Source organism: Typopeltis vanoorti, chromosome 13, assembly GCF_054136105.1.
Source record: "Typopeltis vanoorti isolate ZY-2024b chromosome 13, IOZ_Tvanoo_1.0, whole genome shotgun sequence".
Classification (NCBI taxonomy): Eukaryota; Metazoa; Arthropoda; class Arachnida; order Uropygi; family Thelyphonidae; genus Typopeltis; species Typopeltis vanoorti.
Genome location: NC_143561.1, coordinates 95,284,058 through 95,294,352, shown reverse-complemented (window position 1 = coordinate 95,294,352; position 10,295 = coordinate 95,284,058).

Sequence of the window (10,295 nt, the reverse complement as noted above, 5' to 3'; positions counted from 1 at the left end):
GGACCGCAAGGCAGACCTGATGTACTGGATATAGCCGTCTTCAAGAACACATCTCATCAATTCCAGCTACAAGTGATTAACGAACTTAGTTCCGACCACAAATCAGTACTATTAAGTCTAGAAGGGGACCCTGAACTCATACCCAGCCAGACATGTACTAGCTTCACTAAATTTAATACCGCATTCCGTACTCTTTAGACTCAATACCAACTATATCCTCCTGTGAAGAAATCGACGCAGCGGTCAATAATCTAGAAAGTAAAATTCATGCTGGCTTAGCAGCAGCAGCCTCCACTGTTATTCTAGCACTAATCAGCAATAAAAATAGCATAGAATCAGATGTCACTATTACACATTATCTCCTCAAGACCAATAAGAGCTAAATAGAGCAACGAATTTAGTTCGCTATGCGCTGAAAGATCACAGGAACCAACAGTGGGGAAGATAGCTCTGTTCCCCTTAAAGCGAAAGATAATTCGCTACGGAAGATGGCTAAAGCTCTCCTTACGGATTGTTCTAACATCCAGCCCATTCACGGTGAAAAAGGCATTGTTTGCAAAGATGATGCAAAGGCGTAAGTTTTCGTGGACGTCCTGGAGCATCCATGTAACCCTAACTACGCGCATGTGGACTTGCTTTTCATCTAGAAAATCCACCGGCACTTTTGCTGGGCGCTCCGTCAGCCCTGCAGCCGAGAAAATATCTGTCATACTTCGCCTAGAGAAGTTTATTCAATCATAAGAAAACTCAACAACAAAAAGGCCCCAGGGCCTGACGAAATTACTAACAAAACTATAAAGACGCTCCCGCATAAAGCAGTTATGAAATTGATAACTATTATAAACTCAATGTTCAGATTCAATTACTTTCCCACTCACTGGAAACAAGTAGATATCATTCTCGTTCACAAGCCGGAGAAGGCACCTCAGTTCCTGAAAAATTATAGGCACATTAGCCTCTTGTCATGCCTGGGAAAACTGCGGAAAAAGTTATTCTCAATCGTCTGCAAGACGAGGTGAACAAAAGCAGCCTTACCCCGAAAGTGAAGTTTTGGTTCCATACTGGACAGAGTGCAACTCAGCAAGTCCACAGATTGATAGAGTTTATAACAACTGGTTTTAATTGGAGACAACATACAGCAGCTATCTTTCTTGATGTTGCAAAAGCCTTTCATAAGGGTTGGCACAAAGGCCTGATTTACAAATTAATTACAGCCAACATTCCACTATATCTTACTAAACTCATTGACTCTTATCTAAAAGACCGGAAATTCCAAGTTAAGCTGCGCGGACTTAGATCCTCTTTGAAAAGAATCACTGTAGGTGTGCCACAAGGCTCGCTGCTTTCGCCGCTGCTTTTTAACATCCTCGTTGCAGACGTTTTAAGTACGACATCAACCACCATGGCTTGCTACGCCGACGATATGGCAATTCTGATCAGATCTCTCAGGCCGCACTTAGCTACGCAGAGCTTACAAAACCCATCAACAACAAACCCGGAAAACTGGTTTAAGAGATGGAGGATAGATGTTAATGCTGACAAAAGCACTGCCATACTTTTTACAAGAAGTAAAACATCCTACTACAGAGAAGTTCAACTGCTCAATGCAGCTATTCCATGGAAATTCAAAATCAAATATCTCGGTATATATACAACTAGACAACAGCCTCAGCTTTCACCCTCGCATTGTATATGCCTGCAATAAATCGAATTCCGCAATTGTCCAGCTGTTCTCAACCGGAGAAGCCAAGTTAGCACCGAAAACGAACTAGGGATTTACAAATCAATCATCAGACCCACTCTAATATATGGATCAACGGCTTGGGGTCACAGATTCCCCAGCAACATAAAAAAAAACTACAAGTGATTCAAAATAAGTGTCTCCGTATGATATCTGATGCTCCGTAGTTTGTCAGGAATGCTGTCCTCCATTGAGATGGTAACATACCGGATATACCCAAGCTACTTCGCGGGACTGCCTCTGCATACTTTGCTCAGGCAGCTATTCACCCCAATCAACTCATTCAAGAGTCATCCAACTACGATGAGAACGACAGATGGAAACACAAGCACCCGAAGGCAGCTCTGCTCATCGGTACAAGCGCTCCCACACCACCCTAAATTGGGCGAGCCAGGTGCTCGATAATCTTTTATTCATTTAACCAGCTCGTTTAGAGATGAAGAGATAAAAATCCACGGGATTGTCATCCATCTTGCCATAAAAGTTAACAGTATGATTCACTTAAAAAATGGCTCTCCAAATGAAGACTGCAAGTGAATCCCCAGAAGAGCATAGCCATGCTGTACAGCAGAAGACCGATGCTTCCTAAAGGGGGACATCTTCCTGTTTAACACAAAAATCCCGTGGCAAACAGAAGTTAAATACCTTGGTGTGCTACTGGACAGAAGGCTCATTTTCAGCTGATATATCAAGGCTCTCTGTGTAAGGGCTCAAACGCCATTGCTCAACTCTATCCTCTAATCAACAGGAACAGTAAAACACCAGAATCAAACTACTTATCTACAAACTGATGGTTCGGCCTATACTCACTTACGCTTCTCCGGCTTGGAACCATACCGCTGATACTAATATTCTCAAGTTGCAACGTGTGCAAAATAAATGGCTGCGAATGATTCTAAACGCCCCATGGTTCGTATGAAATGTGCAACGCCATCGAGACATAGAGATTCCCTATATTTACACGTTCCTGCAAACTACAGCAATAAAGTTCTTTTCAAAAGCGTCAGGACACCCCAACAAACTGGTTCAACTAGCTGCAAATTACGAAGCAATGGATTACTTCAAACATGAAAGACCAAAAATCATCTTAAACTCCAACTCTGATGTCTAATCTTCAAGCCCGCTCAGGACGAGCAATTGGTTCATAAATTTTTCCACTCACTGTTTCCCTATCAGATAGCAGGGAGTATGAAAAGCATTTTGCTTCACCCTTTAAATCAGAAATGTTAATTAATTAGTCAATTATGATTCACTTAGAGGAATTGAAAAGTGGAGACAGAGGGTAACAGACGGTAATGATGTAGCCAATGAAGTTTTAATTGAGGCTCGGCTATTGCCATTACCCCGACATGACCAGCAAAAAGAAAAGCATTCTTGCTTCACCCTTCTAGCCAAAAAAAAAAAAAAAAAAAAAACTATGATTCACTTTAAGAGTGATATCAACGATATGAGATCGATACTCCAAAATATAATGACCATCTTCTATCTTTACTTTGAGTTTTCGTGTTTTCGAACATTAGTAGATGATCAACAATAAGAATTTAATTTAATATCACATGGAAAACTTAAACTACTTAATCAAAACTTTAGAACCGGCATCTAACGCTTGGCCTTTTTAAAAAGTTGAAGAAATTTTAGGTTGAATAACCGGGATATTAAATCTATATTCATTGGCAAGTGACCCTGAAGATGCCGATGAAGGTACACACAGGATGAAACTATAAACTTAATGGTCTTCCCCACCTAAGGAGCTTCATCCGTTGGATTCACAGGAGGAACAAGTCAGTAAAAGAAGTGGTGAAAGAGACCCAACTAACTCCTGTGCCAAGCCTAGAACATGCCTGCCAATTACAACGGATGTAATTTCTGTCTTAAAATGGATGAACCGGAAGACATACTCAGCCCTCGTCCCATTCGTCAACCCTTGCCAAACATACCGATCACCCTCCAACTCAAGTAAACTCTACAAATCAGGAAGGAAAGCTACCACTGAACAAAACTTACGGCAATGCGGTGCAGTTACAAGATATGATTCACTTGTTGTGCTGAATCGTTAGTGGTTTACTGATCACGTGCGTGAAAATTATTTTTATGGAAATATTTGGGGAAATTAGGTTTGCTTGAATTTATTCTAATAGTTACTGCGAAAAAATGCGTTGAAAATAATTATCAGAATACAACGAATTCGGAAAACAACGAAAACTTTATATGCTTCGTGCATTCAAAAAATAGAAGTTTTATTTTTAACTTTGTTGCTTAGAAAAGTCGCAGATGCAGACCTCACTATTTCACTTTCCCACCAAAACCCGACAACTGGATTTTGTTACTTTCTTCGTTTTATTATTCGGAGTACTTCATAATTTATACCAGTTATGTAAAGCTAGACGATATTCAAATAACAGCGGTGTCATAGTTTGAAGAAAAGGTTTAAAATTCCCTAGTAAATGACAATGTACCTATATGGAATCTACTATATTAAATCAATTTGAATATAAATAAAATAAAAAACAAACATTAAAATTGATTTACTCGGATAGACTTTGGTGCATTTATTAAATACGGTGCAGAAATGCGCTCATGGATGGATTATTAACAAACACTGTCGACAGCGTCTGCTATATTACCCTAAGTACACGAGTAATTGATACGTGACTCGTATTGGAGAGCCGGACGGATCTCATTTCCTCTTCTACTAATTAAAATAGTTACCGATATTTCATTCTCTTGTTTACACGTGTTTAAATCTTAACCGCATTTATTATTTGCATCCGAGTATGTGTTCTACAGTCGTTGTTTACTCCGATGCGCAGTTAAAACAGTCTGGAGAAAGTTCATATCATCTAGTTGATGACCAGGGTCGAACCCAATCAGATTTTCTTCAGGGATGTTATCTCCTTTATAATTTGACCTTTATTCTTAAAGGTCACTCTGCAAAGAATATTTTCTTGGTTTCCTGGGAAGTTAACGAGTTTTCCACTACGACTTGATATGTGAATTTTTTTTCCAAATATTATCCTGTTGGTTCAGTAGCAATTACGGCTGAATCTACTGAAGCTATGCTATTAGTATAGCCTCAGCATTAGTATAGAGACGTTAGTATTTAATTTCTGTTGATTGCAGGAAATTTGGTTTTCTCCTTCATTGGGATCCAATAACAATTTCATCATAATGCAAAAAATATAAGAGATATTGCATTAAGACAAACATATACGATCAATTTTTGATTGTAAATACCCTAATAGGATCTCCTCCCCTCTCTTTTTTTTGGGGGGGGGCAAAATCAATACAAATCCGGTTGAGATACAATCCCAAACTAGATCCGTACGAGATCTGGATTTTGAGCATGTCATCTGAACCTAATCTCGGGAAATGAAAATTCAGACTCAGAAAATCCTGGATCCCTCTTTGTATGTGGGACAGCGAGCATCAACACGATCTCCGAATCATGTTTCGGTTAGCGAAGATGGAGGTTATCCGAAGATACCAAGAGGTCAAGGCTATCTGATGCCCACGTCTTCCACTATGAGAATCACGAGTGTGAAATGAGTCGGAATTAGGCCCAAGTATCTCAATGGTGATAACAAAAGTGTTAGTTAGAATGACTTACAGAGCTTCTACTCAACGGATTTATTCTGTTCAAGGACGGTCGTTGTCGAAAGGACAGAGATAATCAACGTCTTAAATATTCATAATTAACGGTGAGTAAGATCTTATAGTTCACACTAAGATACCATTTAAGTTTCCCAGAGAAAAATGTCACTCACAAAAGAAAATGAAAAAGACGCTAAGATGCTGTTGGTGCAAAGATAACCAAGGCAAGTTGTGTCACCCGTCATTGCCATTGTCTTTAGAAGGACGTCGTTTGTGCCCAATTGCGTTGTATGTTCAACTAAGCGATCATCCGAGAAAGTTGCTATAATTAATCTTCACGATTCGTCCTAAATGACCTTGGGAATCGGCAACTTTGCGTTCTGCACTTACGAGTTCAGTTTACTGAAGAATATCGGTGCTAATTAATTACTGGTTTGTGCACAAAGAAACTTGTTTCTAGCAGGATCCACTGGGATAATGGAACATGAAGTCAAATCATTGCTGCATTTAACCGTCTCGCGAGCGAGTGGGATTTTCAGGAAATCTAAAGTAACTGGGAAAACAACGTTAATCAGTGGACTCTGATATTTAGCAATCGAGTGTCTGTGCGTATGGATAATCGGGAATAAGATAATTGGAGACCGCCACTTCGTCTCAATGTCCGCGGGCTCTTCTCTTTGCACATCTCAAACCTAATGAGTTCCGATAGATTGCATTCATGAAAGCGCTTCGATAGAGTTGTGAATTGTTTCGTATTTAGACGGAGGCCATCCTTACGTGCTCCGACGATTAAAATGAATTTCATTTACAGGCTGAAACGTAAATCAGGAGAAGAATGCACGAAAGCTATCGACTGTGACCTGGGTTGCTTTGGAGGGGGGGATAGTCTTGTAGGGGTAGTCTTTTACTAGTTTAATGGGGAAGATGCAACCGACGGGGGGGGGTACGTCACATGATTCGTAACAGGGATATCTTAATCTTTCTTTCTATTGAATTTGCAGGCCTGATTGGCGTATCCTCTCCACAACCAACACGTCGCGAGTTCGAATCCCGCTGAGGGCATGGGTGATCGTGATTGTCTTGCCTTGTGTACTGCTATAACCTTTGATATGGCGCAGCATGACCGTCGCAACCCTCGTGCAATTAAAAAAAAAATCTATTGTATTTAAAGCGAAACATTACTTGAGGTGAGAGGGGGTTGAACGGTAAAGGTGGCTTGCGGGGAAACGAAGTGAGACATCTACAGACATCACGCTATGTGTCCGACATGCGCTATCATTTCGTTACGAGAGCTGTAAATGTTTTCCTCTAGTGGCAATCACGGAAGAAGATTTCAAATGCATTTTACGTATCTTTTAGTAAATAAACACTCGCCGAGGACATCCAACTGCTTTAGCTTAATAAGTTTAATATTATCTACAGAATGCCCGTTACGCTGCTAAACGCTGACACACACACACACACACACACACACACACACAGGAATAAATTAATTAGTAGGAATTACAGCAGAAATTAAATCAAGAGTAGAAATAAATAACCTCCTGGTAGGGTTACTATTGGGAGGAAAACACACACACACACACACACACACACACACACACACACACACACACACACACACACACACACACACACACACACACACACACACACACACACACACACAGAGATGGATGTTCAGGTGGTTTATCGTAAACCCGAGAAAGAGCACATGTACAAGCCATTTTAAATTGTTGGGGCGACAAGACGAACAATATTGGAAAAATTCTGTATCTAACTAAAGCCGAAAACCATCAAGAAGCAACTCAATGAATAACATTCTCTACTTCTTAAAAGTACTATTAATAGTAAGTTAAAATAATTTAGAATTTCGCTGAATTGCATTTTTTTTTTTTTTCAAAACTGGTCATCGACCGTTATCCTTGTCAACAGAGACATTCGGTTTAACAAATCACAGAAAATCCACATTTATCTTTACTGAAAACCCTCAAATCAATTTCTTTATGTGCAGAACTTTTACGGATTCATAAAAGAATTATGTTCCTATTATATATTTTTAAATAGAAAAATAACACATAAATATTACCTTTTTGATTCCTTTTCAAAATATCTTTAAATATGAAATTCTATAATAAAGCGACACCTTAAAACAAATTATACTAATCTATTAAAATATTCTGACAATATTTATAAGCACAATGCTGTATTCCTTAAAAGCTGAGGATAACTCTCTACGGAAATTGGCTAAAGGCCTCGGCACGGACTGTTCCAACACACAGCCCATCCACGGAGAAAGAGGCATAGTGTACATAGATGATGAGAAGGCTGAAGCTTTTGAAGATGCCCTGTAGTTTCGTGGTAAGCCTAACTACACGCATGCGAATTTACTCTTCGTTGAGAAAATCCACCGACATGTTCGCTGCCCTTTACTTCATCCCTGCAACCGTGAAAATATTAGTTTCACTTCACCTAAGGAGGTTTATACCATCATAAAGAACCTCGACAACAAAAAGGCTCAGGATCCGACGAGATTACCAACAAAGCGAGTAAAGCGCTTCCTCGCAAAGCAGTTATGCACCTGGTAGGCATCATCAATGCAATAGTCAGACTCAGTTACTTTTCCACTCGATGGAAACAAGCAGATATAATTCTATTAGATAAACCAGGGAAATCACCCCTGTTCCCACAGAATTATAGGCCCATCAGCCTCTTGTCATGCATAGGGAAAATTGAGGAAAAAGTCATTCTCAATCGTCTGCAAGATGAGGTGAACAAAAACAACATTATTCCAAAAGAGTAATTTCGGTTTCGTACTGGGCACATTACAACTCACAGGAGCTCTCTTTCTAGATGTGGCAAAGGCATTTGATAAGGTTTGGCATAAAGGCGTTATCTATAAAATGATTACAGCGAACATTCCACTTTACCTTACTAAGATCGTCGACTCCTTTCTAAAAGACCGGAAATTTCGAGTTAAGCTGCGCGGACTCAGATCCGCTTTGTGAAGAATCACTGCAGGTGTTCCTCAAGGCTCGCTGCTTTCACCGCTGCTTTTTAACATCTTCGTTACAGACGTCCCTAGCACGATATCAACCACCATAGCTTGCTCTGCGGACGACATGGAAATTCTGAGCAGATCTCTCAGATCGCATCTAGCTACGCAGCGCCTACAAATCGCAGCAAGAAATCTAGAAAAATCGTTCAGAAAATGGAGGATAGCGGTAAACGCTGATAAAGGCACTGCCATTCTCTTTACCAGACGGAAAGCATCCAACTACGGAGAGGTCAAACTTTTAAACACAGCTAATCCAAAACGAAATATCTAGGTATACAGCTAGATAACCGCCTTCATTTTAACTCTTACGTCGACTATGCCTGAATTCCGCAAGTGCACAGTTCTACTCTTCTCAACAAGAGAAGTCAAGTCAACACTGAAAACAAACTACTGATCTACAAAACAGTTATTAGACCTACTTTAATGTACGGATCACCGACTTGGGGTCACACTTCCCACCGCAACATCAAAAAACGAAAGTTATCCAAAACAAATGTCTCCATATGATTTTTGATGCTCTGTGGTTTGTCAGGAATGCTCACCTCCATCGAGATGCTAACATACCGGATATTCCCACGTTTCTCCGTGAAACTGCCTCCACCAAAGCAGATATTCACCCCAATCAACTCATTCAAGAGTCATCTAACTACGATGAAAACGACAGGTGGAAAAACAAGTGCCCGAAAGCAGCTCTGCTCATCGGTACAAACGCTCTCATACCGTCCTAATTTGGGCGAGGGAAGTGCTCGATAATCTCTCATAAAATTAACCAAACTTCTTAGAGATGAAGGGATTATAATCCAAGGGATTGAGATCCATCTAGCCACAAAAGTCTACAGTCAACAGTAAGAACAGCGAGCCTTCTGACAGTAGTCGGAAAGCATGATTTCGTTATTAGTGACGAGAATGTCATACTATGAAGGCATATGCTAATTTGGTGAGTGAATTGGATATTATTTTATAGTGCAATGGGATTAGTATGATATATTGATCGGAGATATCGTCGGTGATGAATTGTGTATCGCATCGTTGAATTGTGAATTATTATTAAAAAGGATAAAAGAGATTCAATTCGAAATAATTCTTTTCTACAAAACAGCCGATCGAGACAAGTAGAGATAAGAAAACTTTTCTGATCGCTACAAACAACATTGTTGTTTGGTCTAGTACTGTAAATACGGAAAACCTACTAGACCAAAAACTAAATTCGACTACGTATATCACTCGTTTATCAGATTAGGGAGACTCTTTGGTCGGGAAGACCTGGGTTCGATTCCGGTCCGTGACAACAACAACAGACAGAGCTCGTACCTTTAGTCTCTTTCGACTAAAGCTGAGTTATCCCATAAAAATACATAGTTAATCCCTTATTAGGATGGCTCAAGCAGTCCTAATGGACGGGCGAGGAAACTTGGGGGAGGGGGATCCCCACACGTAAACAACATCAGATTAGCAAAGTATTTAATAACAATTGACCGAGTAGAAAAAAAAATGAGACATCCCCCCCCCATCATCTCGACAGAAGACAATCTTGAAGACCCACAAGAACATGATATTAAATTAAAACAACAGACAAAGCACACACCACTCACCAAACCCTGAGGATGCAGCAAACAACAAATGTCCACCCTGTAATAGATACAGCAAAGAGGAGGAATTCCAAACATACAAACAAAAAAAGACGAAAATATTCATTACAAGTGACACACCCAAACCAATGAAAATGGAGACTGACAATGATACAAACTCTTGGATCTACTGGCTCTTGGATCCGTGCAAGTATTGTGCGTTCAGCCTACTATCATGCGTAGGACAAATAGCTGAACACGCCATACTTGAACGGATCCAAGAGGCAGAAGAACACAACCACATCATACCAGGTGAACAATTGCGCTTTAGAAAACA